This window comes from Delphinapterus leucas, chromosome 12, assembly GCF_059928025.1.
Source record: "Delphinapterus leucas isolate spDelLeu-1000000601 "Yukka" chromosome 12, BTC_Dleu_Yukka2, whole genome shotgun sequence".
Classification (NCBI taxonomy): domain Eukaryota; kingdom Metazoa; phylum Chordata; class Mammalia; order Artiodactyla; family Monodontidae; genus Delphinapterus; species Delphinapterus leucas.
This window is the reverse complement of record NC_143140.1, coordinates 57596504-57615251: the sequence shown is the minus strand read 5'-3', so window position 1 is coordinate 57615251 and position 18748 is coordinate 57596504. Positions and strand designations below refer to the sequence as shown.

Below are 18748 nucleotides of genomic sequence, written 5' to 3'. Positions count from 1 at the left end.
TAAGATACCCCATAAAAATAATAATTATTAAAAAATTCAAACAACTAATTGTTGGACATCCAACTTATTTTTACATTACAATTTAAAATGTAAGTTAAAATGCTTAATAACTGAAGAGCATTTACATTATTCCAGGCTTTTTCCATACCAATAACTTAAAACTATAAGATAGATAGCCAGAAAGCAATATTCAGTCGCACATGGTATGTTCCAATCACATTATTCAACAACAGTAAAATGTTTGTTAGAACCATACATATATGTGTTAAGATAACAGTTAAGATGTTTGGCTTTAGAGTAAAGCTGAGAAGATAGTTGAGGCTATATAGTAAAGTAAAAAAAAAAAAATCTCCAAACAACACAGGTGGTTGGCTATTTGGCAAAATGGATTCAAGGTCCAACTTTTTCGTAGACTAGCTTTGTGAACATGAACCACTTGATATGTCTGTGCTTCACTTTTCCAATTATCTAACAAGAGGAGTAGACCAGATCAAGGGGCCTCAATGTTTTTGTGGAATAGAGTTGTATTTGATTTTCCTGGAGCTTAAGTTGGTGATAGTCATTGTGAATACTGGGAGGTAAGGAGACAGAGAAATTTAAGAAAAGTAGAAATCCATGTATCTGGGAACAGAGCCAATATTGGGTTTTGTCAAGTGCAGTCTCTTTGCAATGGAAATGAAGGTAGGTTGGTGGGAAAATCCTATGGGTAAGAATGGTGGGAGAAATTTCTGCTGTAAGATCAACAGCCTTGGACCATCAGACAAAATGAGGACCAACTTTAAAATAAAGCTCATTGTGGGCTTCCCTGGTGGTGCAGTGGTTGAGAGTCCGCCTGCCGCTGCAGGGGACACGGGTTCATGCCCCGGTCCAGGAAGATCCCACATGCTGCGGGGCGGCTGGGCCCGTGAGCCATGGCTGCTGAGCCTGCACGTCCAGAGCCTGTGCTCCGCAATGGGAGAGGCCACAACAGTGAGAGGCCCACGTACTGCAAAAAAAATAAATAAAGTAAAGCTCATTGTAAGTTTGGAGCTAACCAAAATGATTAACATCTAAATTTATTATTTTAAAATGTCTTTGTTGAATACTATAATTACATTTTAAAATTGAACATGGAACTCTTTATGGAAAGTATATCTAAAAAGCTATTTTATTTATAAAACTACATTTTATAATTCAAAACTTGTGAGAAATGTACTGTAATTTTCTTAATCATCTTTTAATGAGTATCAAATGGCACTATAAGGTAAAAAATAATTTTTGAATAAATTTGAAATGATTAAAATAATTAACTTAGTGGTCAATTAAAGCAATTACAATTTATCATATATATTTGGACAATCTCATTTTATTACTCATTATTGATAGTGACTATGAATCACTGCAAAAGTGATGTTTTCTCTTTTATTTTGCTTAAATTTTATTATTTCCTTTCCAGCTTATAAAAATAATTTTAAGTGCTAAGTATCATTATATCCATTTTATTATGAGTAAACTGGGGCTAAGAAAAATTACTTGTTCAAGGTAAGTTACTTAGTAAGAGGCAGAGCAGGAATTCATATCCAGGTCTTCCTAACACTGAAATCTGTGCTTTTAATCGCCATGGACTCTACTCCTTACTTATATAATTATTTCACAAATATTTATTGAACCCCTATAATATTTGAAACAACTCTCTGGGCATCAGGTCGATAGGAGTAAATAACACTAAAAAACTCGCCCTCTTGGAACTTGCAAAGTGAAGTGTGGGAGACAGAAATGAAGCTAAACTAACTAAGTAAATTATGCAGTATGTTAAATTATAATGATGCTAAAGAGAAATAAACCAAGGGAAGGGGACAGAGGGTGTTCCGGGGGACTATTGCAATTTTAAATAGGATGCTCAGGGAAGAACACTCTGAGAAGATAATATATGACTTAAAACTGGGAGGAGCTGAAGGAAACTTGCCATGGGGTTACATAGCAAATGAGGATTCCAGGAAAGAAAATAGCAATTTTGAAGGCCCTGAAGTGGGAGAATGCCTAGCAAATTCAAGCCACATAAAGGGGGCCAGTGTGACTAGAGCACAGTAAATACATGGGATTGTAGAAGATAAGATCACAAAAGCACAGGGAGCCAGACTTCATAGGAACTTGTAGCTGTTGCAATTACTTAGACTTGTCTCTAAGTGAGATAAAGGGCTACTGAAGGATTTTGAGAATTGTGCATGATCTGACATATTTTATCAGTGTTGAGAAGAACCTAAAGGGGAGAAAGGGTGGAAGCAGAGAAACCAGAGGAGGCTAGTGGCAATAATTCAGGAGCCTTGGAATAGTGACTAATGGGGGAAATAGTGGGAAGTAGTTGATTCTAGATGTATCTGGAAGGTAGAGCTAATGGTATTTGCTGTGGTTTCAACGTGAATTGTGGGAGAAAACTTTGTAAAGCATTTTCTTTGAACTACTACAAGTTATGGAGTTGCCCTTAACAGATATGGGAAGAGCAGGTTTGCAGAGAGGATAGAGATGAGGAGGTCAGTTTTGAATATGGTAAACTGAAATGTCTCTTAGACATCCGTGTGGAGATATGTTGTGTAGTTGGACCTGAGGGCATAGGGGAGAAGTTCAGGCCATACTGGGAAACATGAGTTATAATAGAGACTGGATGAAAGGGAATTAGTGAGGACACAAAAGATATACAAGGATTGAGCCTTGGGTATTTCAACATTCAGCAGTTGTTGGAGAGATGAAGAGGAAACTTCAGAGTAGAATAAAAAGTAGGGCCAAAAAGAAGGAAGATAACTGGGATTGTAGTGACCTGGAAGCAAAGAAAATGTTTACCAGCAGAGTGAGTGTGACCAGTTGTGTGGAAAGCTGCTGAGGGATCAAGTAATACAAGAACTGAGAAGTGGCCATTGAATTGACCGGAATGAAGGTCATCAAGAGCAACAGCTTCAGCGGGTACTGGGAGAAAATCTTGAACAGAGTGGATTTAAGACAGAATTTGCAGAGACAACCTTCTGAGGAGTTTTCCTCTAAAGGGAAAGAAGTATATGGAGTGTTTACTGAAGGAGGAAATGAGTAATGATGGCGAGAGGCCTTTTCTTTAGATAGGAGAACAACATTTTTATATGTTGATGGAACAATTCAGATGGGGGAGAAAACGGATGATGTAGGAGAGAGAAGTGAGTATTGTGGAAGCAGTGTTCTTGTGTTGGAGAGAGTAGATGAGATTAGAAATCAAATGGAGGAGCTGGCATTTGCTAAGAGCAAGGGATGAACAAAGAGTTCATCCATTTTAACCAGTGGGAAGAAAGAGTAGGTGGGAACAGATTCAAGTATCTGAGGGATGAAGTGGTGAAGATTTGTGGATGTTTTCTTCTGAGTTTTTTACTCACTGAGATGTTGGCATATAATGTTACATTAAATTATATAATATTCAGATTAGGTAGATAAATCTCAGGTATCTTGAATTGCAGACTTACTCAATTTAAAATTTAAAATTAAAGACTAGAATGTGGCATAAACTGAGAATAAAACCTTTTGAAAATTGTAGCAGATTCACATTATGTCTGTTAAATACTTTTTTATTGCTATAATAAAAATTTATGCTTATTCATGGAAAGAGCTATTGTTCTCTTCTAGGTCTTTTTTCTTCAGAAACAAGGAGATGGTAATCATCATTATCAACCTTATCTTTGAAGATCAGGGACAGCAATAAATATAATGTTCTTTATGTGAGGGTTAAAATCATCACAAATAATTTCTATTTTGTGATAGAGTAAGTAACCTTTTCAGTGACGTGAGTCTGTGGGAGAAAGAATAAAATACACATTTGTATATTAAAATTCTCAATTCCAACTATCTGATAACATTTCTTGTCAAACTATTCTAACAGTTTCTATTACTTTTGGGAATGTTTAAATAAAATCATAACAAAAATAGAGAAAACGAGCTTTTCCCTTTCTTTATACTTTGTGCCAAAAGAACAAAGGTTTATATTGTACATTTCTGTTAGCAGGTACAAAGAGAATTTATAATGTGGGATCTGTCCAAGAGGAATATTCCCAAAGTTTACTTTAAAAAAGTAATTTAAAAATAGTGTACATTTAAGCTACATTTAGAATGTTCTACAAGCTTAAAGGATGTTTGGAGTCAGGTTTTAAAAACAGTGGGATTTAGTGTAATAGGTTTGGCAACAAAATCATTGCAGTTCATACAACTGATGAATTGATGCAGACCTAGCTGACTAACACGTACCATGTGTTTGCTTTGGCAGAGAATTTGGAAAAATAATTTGGAGAAAAACTTATATTATTCAACAGATTTCACTTTTGTTGTTGTTTTGTGGGATTTTTAAAAATTTTCTAATCAGTCTTGCAAAGGTAGAGTTTGCAAAGATCTTCCCATTGATTGGAGCCAGATTTGGGCCTTTCACAGAAAAAAAAAAAAGATGAAGAGGATAATTCTACTTATTTCATATGTTTCTCTTAATTACCCACTGCTCAGAAATAGATTTATGACTAGTCATTTCTCAATTGATACCATGTTTATGAATTTATTCTATCTAAAAAACAATGCTATAAAATGCCCCTTATCAACATTTCTAACGTAATCATGGCATGTAGAATCTTCTGTTTAAACTTTGATGGCCAAGAACAGCACTGTGTTTTGCAGTAATGTTTAAGTATGTCATTCTGAGACTTGTTAATTCATAGACTTACTTTTTATGTTGTTCAGACATAAGATTAAAGCTTGTTTCTTTTGTAAAGCAGGTTATTTGAATATTGCTAAAAGGTTTCAAAAGAGTTTGTTGGCTTGGTAGAGTATTGGAATTCTCACTGTTTAGTAAAATCCTGAAATATTAATGATGGGATGAACTCAAGGCTGGAAAGAGCTCCGATTCCATTTTATGGGTTGAAAGTTGCTTCAGAGGCTATTCTGACCATTATAAGATACATATGTTGAATATACTCCTAAACTGACTTCAGGAGCTAGACAAACTATTTTCCACTATAGATTAGCCTGAATTTCTGTGCCATGTTGCTAAACCATGCAGTTCAGGAGATAATGAGATCGTTTCCTCAAAGAAGTATGAGCAATCCCTGAAGCTGGAGGCAGTGCAGTATAGCATATATAAATGTACAGTGCTATTACATAGGAAACAGCTGCAGACTGATGAAGCAGACAACTGATTTTCTGAAGTAAACACAAACATTATTTGAAGGTTACTCCACCTCTATTTTTTGGTGTCCTTGGACAAGTTGTTAACCACTGTGAAACTCAGCTGGACTTGTATAAAAATGTGGATACTGATACCTACTTTACTTCCAAGGTTGTTATAAAGATAAAAGAAACTATGTACTGTGTATTGCACTTGGTACATGGGATCCTTCTTTTCCTCCCACTAGACTGTAACCTTAAGAGTAGGACTGTGAGAATCTTTATGCAGTCATCAGCACGTACTCTTAGGTACTGAGAGAATATTCAGGGGAGGAGAATCTATAACTGCAAGGCAGTGGAAGAGGTGCCATTTATCTAATCGATACAACTTTCTGAGATTGGATTTATTATCTTTTATTAAAAGAAAACAGGATTAGAGAGTTAAACCCAAAGCCATATAGCTAGTAGTATGAGAAGAAGCTAGAATTCACAACAGGATGATCTGCCTTTCAAAGGCATGCCTTTCTAGAGCTTTCTAGTGGGAAGGGAGGACTAACTTTTTTTGAAGTCATAACTATATGCCATATGTTTTCAAGAGGCCTGTTCTCATTTAATTTTCAGAACAATACTATGAGAAAGACGTTATCTTTCCCATTTTACATGAGAAGAAACTCATACCCAGAGATTAAGTAACTTTCTTCAGGTCATACAACTAATATTTTAGCAAACAGTGATGCAAATCCAAAAAAACAGTCCAGTTCAAACCCCAAAAAAGTCCAAAAACAATAATACAACATGCTGCCTGGAGGTACAGGTTCAGCAAGATGAGAGGTCAGCACTTGGGGATAAATATTTGGGGAATGCGATTGGAATGTATATTGAGGAAGAGGATGGGAGCAGAGATGAGAATCCAAGATTGAGCTTTTGGTGTGGGTGGCAGGGAGCTCAATTTATATTTCATCTTCTTCCAAACGTCTAGACTCCTGCTGCTGTGCAGAACTTTCTGTTCCCTGAACTTTCCATGCTTCTTTACCTTTGAGCATGTATTTTCCTCTGTCTAGAATTCCATTCACTCTTTTTTTTCTGGAAAACATCTCTTTAACTTAAAAAATGCAGTTCCAAATTTATTTTGCAAATCTCTTGCTGATCCAACCAATGTTGAATTGGATGCTCTTCTTTTGAGATCCTTTAGTCCAATATTGTCTCAGATACTTACCTCAGAAGCATCATTTTTATGACTCTGGAAGAATGAAATAGAGTTGCTGAGAACTGATGGTCCTGAAGATTTTCTAATCCTATATCTAATTGTGGATTTGATAATCCTGCAAGGTTATTCTAAATGTATAAGCTCCTTAGATTTTAGGACAAGGGAGAATTGAAAGCTTTACACACACACACACACGCACGCAAGATCTGAAACCTTGGGTAGGGTTTCCAGAGATCCTCACCACTGCCCCCATACTGCACGGTCTCTACCCTCGACATAATCTACCTGATATCCCTCACCATACTTTGTACATAATAAGCAATATGAACAACTGAAGTTCAGAGGAATTAGCACAATTACGTAAATTAAGGAGAAGTATGATCAAGATTAGAATGAACTAGACCTTTATGGTATGTGGGCCTTTGCTGGGAAACAGTGATTCTGTCACATTGATTTCCAAGTCCAACATCCTGTTTCCAATGCATATCTATCAACACCTTCACCATTATCTTTTTTTTAAAGAATTACTATTGTATTACAAATGTTTTCTTTTGGCTGTAAAATTTTGATTCAGCAGTAAAGTTAGATTTACTGACTGGGAGATCAAGGACTGTTTACTCTTTTCTCTGCTTCTTGCCAAGTCTGTAGTGTGTGGTAGAATAGAGCAGTAGATAATTATTGTTTTTCAAATACCATTATTTTTTCCAATCAAACATTCATTGAGAGTCATGAATTTTACAAGTGAATTGATCACTAGTGCAAATATAGTGATAAATTCATTAACATTTATTTTATCTTCTCCATTCACTGAATTTCCCATATGTACAATCAGGGTCTATTAAATAAAAAAAAGAAGAAAGACCTATTAGGGACAGCAAAGCAAAACATGAAATGCAGAGTTAGCAACTAACTGGTAAATCTAGAATTTTCAGGCAAAAATAAAAGGCTTATTTGTCTATGTTCATTGTCCCTTCTCTCAGATATTTACTGGCCCCTTTACTTTGGGCCATATTGATCAAGGATAAAAGGGAAGCAGAGATCTATGGCTTGATTTAATTATTGAAAATAAAAATATTTATCTTTGAAATATGACTTGGATCATGGTCTCATAGTTTTGTGGACTGGTGCTAATGCTGAAAATTCAAGACTATAGCTTTTGTGATTCTTGGTCAACAGTCAATGCTTGGCTTGGGCACTAAAGTCCTAAAAAGTGGGCTTGTTAATTAACAAATACATCTAAGTTGGATGAACAGAACAGTTTCAAAATGTGTCTTTGGCATTTCTGCATTATTTTTTAAACCCACAAAATGTAGATTTTTATCTCTAACTTCTGTTCACTCACTTGTGGCTACTTTAGGAAGTAGTTTTTCTTTTCTTTACTTCCTCAGTGAGAGCTGCAAGATCATTGTTGGTGCAACTCGGCCACTGCTGAACAGAAGCAGCTTGTTTATATTACTTCCTGTATTTTTTTAAGACCAGCATTTGTTATCCCTTAAGAATTTCTCAGTGCTTTCTGTCTTAGGGATTTTTTTTTTCTGGAGGAATAAGTCAGGGACTCAATTAGGCTAATAATTTCTTACCCATGAGGACATAACGAATTTATTCTCCACTCAATAGCCTTTGGAGAAAATTACTCAGTATTTAGAAGGGGGGAAAATCAGGCTATAAGAAATCCTTTCTTTGAGACTACATTTCACAGATTCTTGCCTTAAAAAATCCATTTCGATACTTTTAAATAATACTCCATGTGATAAATTAAGGCTCTCTATTTAAATCTACCTATTCTTTTAGGAATGAGAGGTATTAAAAATTCTAGTTTGAGTAAAGAAATGTTAATGATCTGTCTAGCAGTTGAATTTAAGCATGCTAGCTTGCGATTATGCTGCCAAAACAAATGAAAATTCATTGCCTGCTATTGGAACCAATTTAGTTAGGTAACACTTCATTTTTTGGGCATCGTCAGGGGAATGAGTTATTCCACTTAAGTGAATTTTCCACATAAATGCTTCAGAATTATCTTTTTAAAACAGAAATCAAGGCATGTTGGTTTCTTACTGAAATCCTTCAGTGACTGCCCATTGTCTAAAGAATAATGCATTGCTTTATAATCTACCATTCCAGTTTCATCTCCCTTCAATTCCCCTACCACCTATGATCCACTTTAATTTGTTCACCATTCTCTAGACCTATCATGCTCTTTTAATTTTTTGATTCCCAGATGCTGTTCCATGTGGTCATGACTCCTCAACAATTTACTAGATCTCTTCTCTCTGCTTCCAGGGCCACAGTACGTTTCCAGTATGGAAGCCATACCATATGGTGATTTTTAATTTCTATGTTAGCTTCCCTCACTAAATTGGGACCTAACAGTGGTCAGGGAACACACCCCTCTCCACCTTTATTTTTTAATCTTTAGAGACTCATTTAGTGCCTGAAAAACAGTGTTATTATATTTATTTCCTGTGGGAGCTGTAACAAATTGCCAAAAACTGGGTGGCATAAAATGAAATTTATTCTCTCATAGTTTTAGTTTTTAGAAATCAGAAATTGAGGTGTCAGCAGGGCCATGGTCCCTCCAGAGACTCCAGGGGAGAATCTGTTCCATACCTCTTTCACCTTCTGGTGTGTATCAGAAATCCTTGGCATTCCTTAGTTTGTAACCACAGCACTTTATCTTTGCCACCATCTTTACATCACCTTCTCCTATGTGCATCTGTTTCAAAACTCCATCCACCTTTCTAAGGAAATACATACGATTTCACTTAGGGCTCACCAGGATAATACAGGAGAAGTTCTTCCTCTCAACATCCTTAAATGAATCACATTATTAGCCATATAAGGTAATACACACAGGTCCTAGGCATTAGAACATGGAAACATCTTTGGGGGCCATTATCAGTCTGTCACAGATACTTAATGTATTTTAAACTGAATTACCCATTCAAATGCTAAAACTTTCCAAATATAAAAACATTAAAAAAAACTACTAACTCATCTCATGCTTAATTGCTTCCTTAATTAGAACATAGTATTCAAACCATATTTTCATATTTTCTCGATACTAGTGTTTTCTGATTTTCAAAATAAACTGTACTTTCAGTCATGGATTAATTTTAGGCTTCTAAAGTATTTAGGAAAGCTCTTTCACTGCTCTCCAAATATATTCAGACTGCAGTAGTTATTGAGTATCTACGTAATGAAGAGCTATACATACAAGTAATATTCAGTTCTTTCTTCAAAGAAGTTACTGATTAATGTGGAAAATAGACATGGAAGCAGACCTATATCAATAAAATATGCAACTTTTGTGTGGCTAAACGTTAATAAAACCATTCAGCTTTATGTATGAGCAGTTGACATTTGGTTAACTTTCTCTCTCTGTTCCCCTGGAAACCTGGTAAAAGCAACATATCAACTTTATTTTTGATAACGTTGGTTGTGGTAAAAATTGATTGATTAGCAAATTCCATCTAGACTTGGAAGAAGTATGAATTAGCCATATTAAGAATAAATGAGGGGATATATGTATACATATAGCTGATTCACTTTGCTGTATAGCAGAAACTAACACCATTGTAAAGCAATTATACTCCAATAAAGATGTTAAAAAAAATAAAAGAGAAAAAAAATAAAGAATAAATGAACTATAAATAATTGAAGAGGATGCCATAACAAGATTGCCAGGAAGTGCTAAGGGCCTAGCTGGGGTTGGAGATGAGAATTCATGGTTGATCTAAGCTATATAGTCATGTGATTTTTCTCCAGCAAGACCTGGTCGTCCAAGTACAGGAAAAGGCAAGATGAGTTTGTAGTATTCTTCAAGGTCAGGGTTTTGCCTGGTTAGTTTTAGTGGAATAATTTGGGTACTAGGGACTTAGAAATGCTGGCTAGAGAAATTCTGGTGATAAACCATGGGCTCTAGGGAATGAAAAGTAGATAGAAAAGGATTGATAAATTAGAAGGAAATGGAGGCCTCAAGGGCCTTTGCCCTTCTCAGTGGTAGAAAGATGTTGTCAACAAGGGCATGAGAAACTGAAAGGAAAAGAAATAGTGACTGAGGAAGAGTTGTTTGAAAGAAACCAAACGGAACTATTCCCTGTGGTGACAAGGATGTGCATTGGGAGGTGGTGACTGAAGCAGAGTAGGTTGAAGGTGGCTGAAGCTAAGAGGTTCAGAAATTATAATGCTCTTGTGTAGTTGGATAATATGACTAGATGTTGAGATGACTCACAATAAAAAAAGCACTTGGGGTGGAGACAAGACTGAGTCAAACGGCAAATTTCCAAAGAATAGGAAGAGTTGCTCAGTGTCAGCAGATGATAGCAGCCAAGAGGAAGAAAGAGGCTCAGAAAACAATGAGTTATTCAATGGTTGCACAAGGATACTTAGCATAGCATTTTGGTAATTAAAAAAAAAAGAGAGAATTTTAATGTCCATTAATAGAGACTGGTTAAATTATGGTGCAGCCATATTGTAGAATCCATATTGTAGAATCCACTTAAGATTGAAGTGGATCTGTTTCTACAGATGTGGATGGATGTCAATAACACACTGTTGGGTGAATAAAGTTGTAGAACAATGTATGTATTTTAAATAAAATCTTTGTGTATATGTACTTGTGTGTATAGAAAATGTCTGGAAAACACCCCAGAATTCTAATATGATTACTTTTGGAGAATGGGACTTGAAGTGGGGAAGATATCCTTTTGTACTTTACATATTTTGTATTTTTCAAAGCTTGTATCATTTTTTGTAATTAGCAATTTGAATAAACTTTGAGAAAGTAAAAAAAAGAAAAAGTGAACAAACTAACCAGAAATCTATTCTTTCATATAAAAATTTGGAGAAGCTCAGATAGACTAAATCTTTCTATTTAAAATAAATAACCACCACCAAAAAAATCCACAATGAGTTATTACGTAGAGATGGAAGAGAACTGAAGGGCTGGGAGAGAAGCAATGCTCTCTCTAGGTGGCTGATGGGTAGGAGAAGAGACACTTTGCACTAGAGCAGTGGCATTGTGGGAGAGGGGGCTTTGTTCATAATAGTGAAGTAGAAAAAGCACTTCCAGATGGGAATGGTGAGTGTTTACAATGGACAGAGATTCCAGAAAGCCCTGTGACGTGAATTTGGGTTGCAAGAGAAGAGCAGTAGGGAGAAAGGCAATTAATTGTGCAGAAGATGTAAAGAAAGCATAAGGTAGTTAGGTGATGATCCATTTTTTCTAAAGGCTATGTTCAGGAAAAAGCAGTGACCAAAATTAACAGAGGAAAGATGCATGCATGGAATTGATGGCCTGAAATATCCCAACTTGGAAGCCAATCATTTGGGTGTAGGGCCCTCAGAGGTAACTGGCTTGGTTTTTAGCAGAGCAGATGAGAAATATCACAAGGTGGTGAAGGACCAGCCTCAGCTGCAGGGGATTGGTGAGGATTTGACACATCAGTCACTTCTTACTGCTGTCGGGGTAAAAGATGTTTTTTATGGTAAATTGTATCATCTTGAAATCTACTGCTTTTTAATCTGAGACTGGAATTGGATAAAAATTTTTTTTCTAGAATCAGACAACTTCTGTTCAGTATAATTTTTTTTTTTAAAGAAGATGTTGGCGGTAGGAGTTTATTAATTAATTTATTTTTGCTGTGTTGGGTCTTCGTTTCTGTGCGAGGGCTTTCTCTAGTTGTGGCAAGTGGGGGCCACTCTTCATCGCGGTGCGCGGGCCTCTCACCATCGTGGCCTCTCTTGTTGCGGAGCACAGGCTCCAAACGCGCAGTGTCAGTAGTTGTGGCTCACGGGCCTAGTTGCTCCGCGGCATGTGGGATCCTCCCAGACCAGGGCTCGAACCTGTGTCCCCGAATTAGCAGGCAGATTCTCAACCACTGCGCCACCAGGGAAACCCCCCAGTATAATTCTTTTAAAAAAATCCTTACTCTCTTTCTGGTTTTCTTCCTATGATTTTAGTGTATTGGATAGATAAGATGTTTTCATATTAAGATTTTAGAAGATAAAGTCTAGTTTCTTTTGTAACATGCTGCATAATTTTCCCCTTATATATTGAAAATAAAGATTTTCATTATTAAATTGGTATATGAAATTGTTTAATTGTTGCTTAATATTCTTTTAAATGTTAAAAATTACCTGCTCAAGGTAAAGTTCTTAGTTTGTGGGAGGAAGTAGTGAGTCAAGCACTCTTTAGTTTTAGGGCTAAAATCTAATTATTTATCCATGTTTTATTCACAATATAACCTTGAGTTTTTCTTTTTTTTTCTACTTCTCTAATTTTTTCAGCTGGGAAAAGTCAAGCCCAGGAATCATATATCTGTGACTTGGGCTGTTCTATTCTAATGTCCTATCTCAGAGACTCAAAAACACTTGTATCCCTTTGACATATTTATATTCTTCCAATTTAGAAGAGTAATAATAACTTTTAGGTCCAACATTTCCAGCATTTTGCAATTTGATGGTTTAGAACATTTGGTTTAGACTTAAGGACTTTCCACACTTGCAGAGATATTCTCTTCCTTGTAGATCATTAAAGATAGTTTTCTTTGACCTGAGTTAATTTCCCCAGATAATCTCATTATATTCTTGGCACCATAAATTCATAACTTAAATTGTGCTAACTAAAAGCTGTGGTATTTAATATTTTCAGTAGACCTACTTACTTTTGTCTCCTGTATGCCTTACATTGACTTTCTCCCTCCAGGTATGTTAAGAATAAGTGATAAATGTAATACTGAGATTATAAAATATTTCCAAACCTATCACGATTTTTCAAGAAAACGTCTTGACAGTAAAGGTCACATTTCTTTTATTAATTATAGAACTCCCCCCTCCAGTTTTATTGAGGAATAATTGACAAATGTATATGTAAAATGTGATGATTTATATACGTATACATCGTGGGATGATTACTAAAATCAAGATAATTAACATATCCATCACTTCATGTAGTTAACTATTTTTTGTGTGATGAGAATATTTAAGATCTATCATCAGCAACTTTCAAGTATACAATATTATTATCTATATTCTTATAGCTAATATATTATCTATTAACTATAATATTATTTACTAGTCACCAGCAGACTGTACATTAGATTCTCAGAACTTATTTGTCTTGTAATTGAAACTTTATACCCTTTGACCTACATTTCCCCATTTCCCCTTGCTCCCAGGCCCTGGCAATCACCCTTATGTTTCTATGAAATTTGCTTTTTCTTTTCTTTATTATTTTTTTTAGATTCCACATATAAGTGATACCATACAGTATTCATCTTTTTTCTGTCTCACATTTTATTTAGCATAAGGCCCTGCAGTTTCATCCATGTTGTCACAAATGGCAGGATCTCCTTTTTTTTTTATAGCTGAGTAATATTCCATTTTATATCTACACCACATTTTCTTTATCCATTCATCCATCAGAGGACATTTAGGTTGTTACCATATAGTACTGGCTATTGTGAATAATACTACAATGAACATGGGAAGGCAGATATCTCTTTGAGGTACTGATTTCATTTCCTTTGGATATATATCCAGGAGTAGGATTTCTGGAATATATAGTAGTTCTATTTTTAATTTTTTGAGGAACTGCCATACTACTGTTTTCCATAATGGCTGTGCCAATTTACGTTCCCACCAAAAGTGTGTAAGAGTTCCCTTTTCTTCACATCCTTGCCAACATTTATTCTCATTGAATATATATATATATATATATATATATATATATATATGAACTGAAACAATCCTAAAAAAGTAATTAAAACCTGCCTTTTCTTTGCACTTGTACGGTAGATTTAGGGCAAAAAAAAACCAGAGGAAACTGACAACAGCCCTTGAAGTATCTTACATGAATAATTTTCCATATATGATAAGTTTTAAAATGAAATGTTTACATTTGTGATCTTTAAAGCAGACTAGTATAGGAAATCTCTTTAATTCTACTAAAAGTTTGGAAACAAATATATTTAATTTTTAAATTTCTTTCCAAACTATATTAGTGTATTTAATTAAAATAATTTCAGTTTTTTTAGGCAACAAATTATAGCTGAGAAAATGGACTACATTTTTCTTCATTTTTATTTCTCTCTCTTTTATATGTTTTTCTATGCAAGCATGATTATTAAACATGAAAAAGTTAAAGTTACTTGAATCAAAAATAATCTCTTCTCACTCGTTATATCAATTTTATGAAGTTAAATGAGAATTATTCTTCGTTCCACACAAAGTTTGAAGAGAAGCCGTTATTGCTCCTGCTATCTCAGACCTGGAAAAAGTTTATTATGATCAAAACTTTAAATTAAAGCGAGAGAATACAATGACTCATAAGTAGATAAAAATGATGTCCCTTAGCTTATTCTTAAAGTTATTCTTAGAAATTTATTGGAATTATATATATATATATATATTTATACATTTCTTTTAATTAGTGATGTTATCAGATTTAACTATAACTTTTATTATGGAAATGAGTGCAATATAAAATGGCAGATGATATTACCTTTTTACAAGAAATGATTACAGGATTCGAATATAATAGACTCTGAGATGACTTGCCAGAGTGCAAATGCATAAAGATGATATTCTCCCAAATAATACAGTGCCTTAAAACAGCTTTCCTAAGACCATTCAAGTGTTTAGCTATCTAGTGACTAGGGATTTAACAAGAAAAGGGTAATGTCTTTGATTTCAAACTGGTTTGGATCTAATTTAATTGAGTTGTTTAATAATGTTTTCTTTTAAATAGGAGGGGACATTTTCTCTGCAAATTCTAATCCTTTGGCTCTGCTATCATGTAGGATCTGCTATTAAGCTAGCTTGACATTTCACTTCTAATTCCTGGGCAAAGATTGCAGCAGTTTAGCTTGTGCAGAAAGGCACATGTTTTTTCGCTGTTGACATTTCACTTGATCATTTACTATCTCTTTGAAAAAGTGACCTCCCAGCTTTGCTCTTTATCTCTTCTCTCTGTCAATTTCTACCTCTCTCAGTCTCTGTCCTCTGGAAACCCTTTCATCAACAAGCACAACCCTGCTCAGCTAGCAGGCTAATTCTGATCTGAGCAAGAAGTGCATTAAAACTTATAAATCCACCAAGCCTGGAATTATTCCTGCTATTATCTGGGGCTTCAAACTAAACTGCACAATCTTTGCCCCAGAGGGAGACATTACCTTTATTATTCTGGTCAGGAAACAAATCTGCCCCTGCCCCGGAGACACTAACTTCCTGAGTGGTCAGTAAGTTGAATGGAGCTTGTCCTTACAGATGGACTTAATTCATACAACTGATTGTCTGCTTAGATTTTCCTGTCTAGGATAAATTTCTGCCCCAAGCATACTCTCCTTGACTGGAGCCCTTACATCTTACCTAATTTTGCTAATCTCCTTCACCAAGATACTAGTCTTTTCCTTTCTCCCAATCATCTCTGCCTTATGTCCTGTTGTGAATGGGCTGATGACATGGACCCCAGACCCCAAGGACTGCATTTGAATCAGACTTAGATATGAATATATGCAAACATGCACCACGTACAACTTCATCACACCTCTTTGGGCTTTTGTCAGACTGTCCAGTAAACCTCACAATCTATTTTATTTAGATTTTTTCCTCACATACCATTGCTGGGGGGCAATTCTTCGTAGCATTTCTATATGACTGTGACAGCTTTTGTTCCACGCTATCTTTTAAAGGTTGTTTGTATATCAAACAGTCTTAGAAGATAGAGTCTCAATATACCCTGTAGAGGTAGAGGGCAGATTTGTGTCCTGAACAGGATAGTAAAAATTTTATCTCTCTCTTGGACAAACAATGACACTGTTATCTGGCATCACTCTTTATAAGACAATATTTTCCTGAACTCGAGGTTCAACAAACCCAACTGTCTGCCCAGCATCCACCAGGGCCTCTCTAAACTGCCCTATGGTGTTTGGGGGTGGGGGGAGAACTGACTTAAACATGAAACTCATGTTTCTTGCTGTGCTGTGAGTGAAAAAGCTCTTTGTCTTTGACCCAGGAGTATCATGTCTTCTGCTAGCATGTGTGAAAACTGAGAAAGGCTAAAATCTCAGACTCTTCATAGGTTTTGCAACTATTCACCCCTTTTTCTGTGGAGTGGAAAGAATGCAGACTTTAGAGTAAATTGTACCAGAATTCAAATTCAGTCACTTAGCTGCTATTAATTAATACAAATTAATAAGCCCTGTCAGTCTCCTCATTCATAACATGAGCTAACGTTGTTAAGGATTAGAAAGTGCATGTATATAGAAATGTATATGTGTATACAGCTTTGCATATTTCATGGATCATAGAGGTAAGGATTGAAGCCAGGACATCTGGTTCTCAAAGCCACGTTCTTTCCACTGTGCCACATGGATCTGATAGGAAATACCATTTGCTATATTGACTAACCCTCTTTTCTTTCTCCTGTTTCACTAATTTCAGACATAATTATTAAAAATACACTTCACTGTTTCTAGTTAATTTTTCACTAGATATTTTCAGAGAAAAGGAGGTATTTATATAAATTTGGAAGTATTGGTTGAATTGAGGATCTTGCTTCCTGGAAAATGACATTTTGCATGCATTATACATTTCCCCTTAAAATTTAAAGAGCTGTAATCCTTTAAAAACTTCGCCTCTTCCTCTTCTGTTGTATTACAGATGATATCCAGACAGATTTTGCATTTAACTTTTACTGGTTGAAATTTTCAAAGTACTGTTCAGCTCTTGCCAAATTATTCCCACTTTGCAATCATTCACTTAGCCCTAAAAGCTCCTCAAACCTACAAAGCTGATCAGGTATGTTGTGTGACTAATTGAACCTCTTAAAACATAGTAATGTTTTTAGAGAAAACTCTTGCACTTCTTCTCAGGAAGTCATGTATTCCATACAGTTGCATATCATTAGTATGATGCCATTTTAGAGACATGTGAAAAAATTAATTAGATTATTTATTCTACATTAAGGTATATCATACCTACAATAAAGATCAAATTTGAAGTGTTTATATCATCTATTTTATTTAACATGGGTCTCCTTTTGAGTCCTGTTCAGTTAGTACCCTCCTGCTGCATCTCAGTCTTCTCTTTCAATGAAAGTTATGAAGGCAGCATTTGCCTTTCCTTAAATTATTAAAGTCCTTTCTTTATTCAAGGAATTTTTGAAATCTCATTTCCTTGTCTGGCTATGACTTGGGAAAGTAAATGTGTTTCCTTAGTTTGTCCCTAACTAAATATGCAATTTCTTATGATTTCTGTAACTATCCTACCATGTGCATTTAGATATGAAAAATACAGATATATTTATCTGTCAGTTCACGTAATGATTCTGTTTCAATAATTTGCATAATGCTTAGCTCCATTATATCACTACTCTTTTGAATTTAATGATTGCTAAGTGGCTGAAATAATGTTCACTTAATTTCATCTGTTTATTTATTTGCAAGCTGCCTATTCCAAAACACGATTAATGTTATCTATAAAAATATATATACTATAACTAAATATTAAATAAGTAATAAATAAGAAAATTGGGGCAAACAGAAAAGAGCCACATATCTGGCTATAAGATTTCACGCAAACAAAGCAAATTGAGCATTAAGATTCCTGTTCAATTAAATGTCCATGAAATAATAAAAAAATTTTTCTCCTCATTACAAAAGTAATTTTTTCTTCTTAAATATGAACTGTACAATGTAATTAACAATGTTCTCAGCCAAATATTTATGCCAGCTGTCTTAGTCTTTTCTGGATGCCATATCAAAATGCAACATACTGGGTGGCTTAAACAACAGGAATTTATTTCTCAGTTATGGAGGGTGGGAAGTCCAAGATGAAGGTGCTGATTCAGTTCCAGGGGAAGATTCTCTTCCTGGCTTACACAGGGCTGCCTTCTTGCTGTGTCCTCTCTTAGCAAGAGTTCTGGTGTCTCTTCCTCTTCTTTTAGGGTCACTATTGGATTAGGGTCCTACCCTTATGACCTCATTTAACATTTACCATCTTCTAACAGGCTTTGTCTACAAATATAGTCAAACTGGGAGGTTGGGGCTTAACATACGAATTTTGGAGGGACACAAACATTCAGGACACAACAGGTATAGCAATATTTCATAAGACCATTTCTTATAAAATCCTTAAGTATAGGCCAAAGACAGTATCCCAAGTACATTTGGGTAAATGCACGACTGGTGTTCATTTTGATAATAGCTAAATCTAAATTTGAAAACAACATAAATATTTACTAGCAGGATATGAACTAAAGAAATTTTGATATTTTCATACAATAAATTTTATGTAAATATTGACTCTATTTTCAGAGAATCCTTAATTAGGTGGGTAATCATGAAATGAATGTTAGTGAAAGAGTGAGGATACAATCTGTTTCTGTCTTCCATATCCCAA

General features: G+C 35.2%; 1 long non-coding RNA gene across 11 annotated transcripts in view; it reads right to left on the bottom strand.

Annotated features, from left to right (window-relative positions):
- The window catches only part of LOC111168920 (uncharacterized), an 89872-nt gene that overhangs the window by 66531 nt on the left and 4593 nt on the right, over nucleotides 1-18748 (bottom strand). For 6 of the 11 annotated variants that reach the window (XR_016395196.1, XR_016395191.1, XR_016395192.1 and 3 more), the window contains one exon: nucleotides 1-18748. This exon is cut by the window's left edge and continues 12395 nt beyond it. The exons of 2 other annotated variants lie outside the window; for them this stretch is intronic. This is a non-coding gene — a long non-coding RNA (uncharacterized LOC111168920). 3 more of the 11 variants (XR_016395193.1, XR_016395197.1, XR_016395195.1) reach the window with 3 other exon arrangements.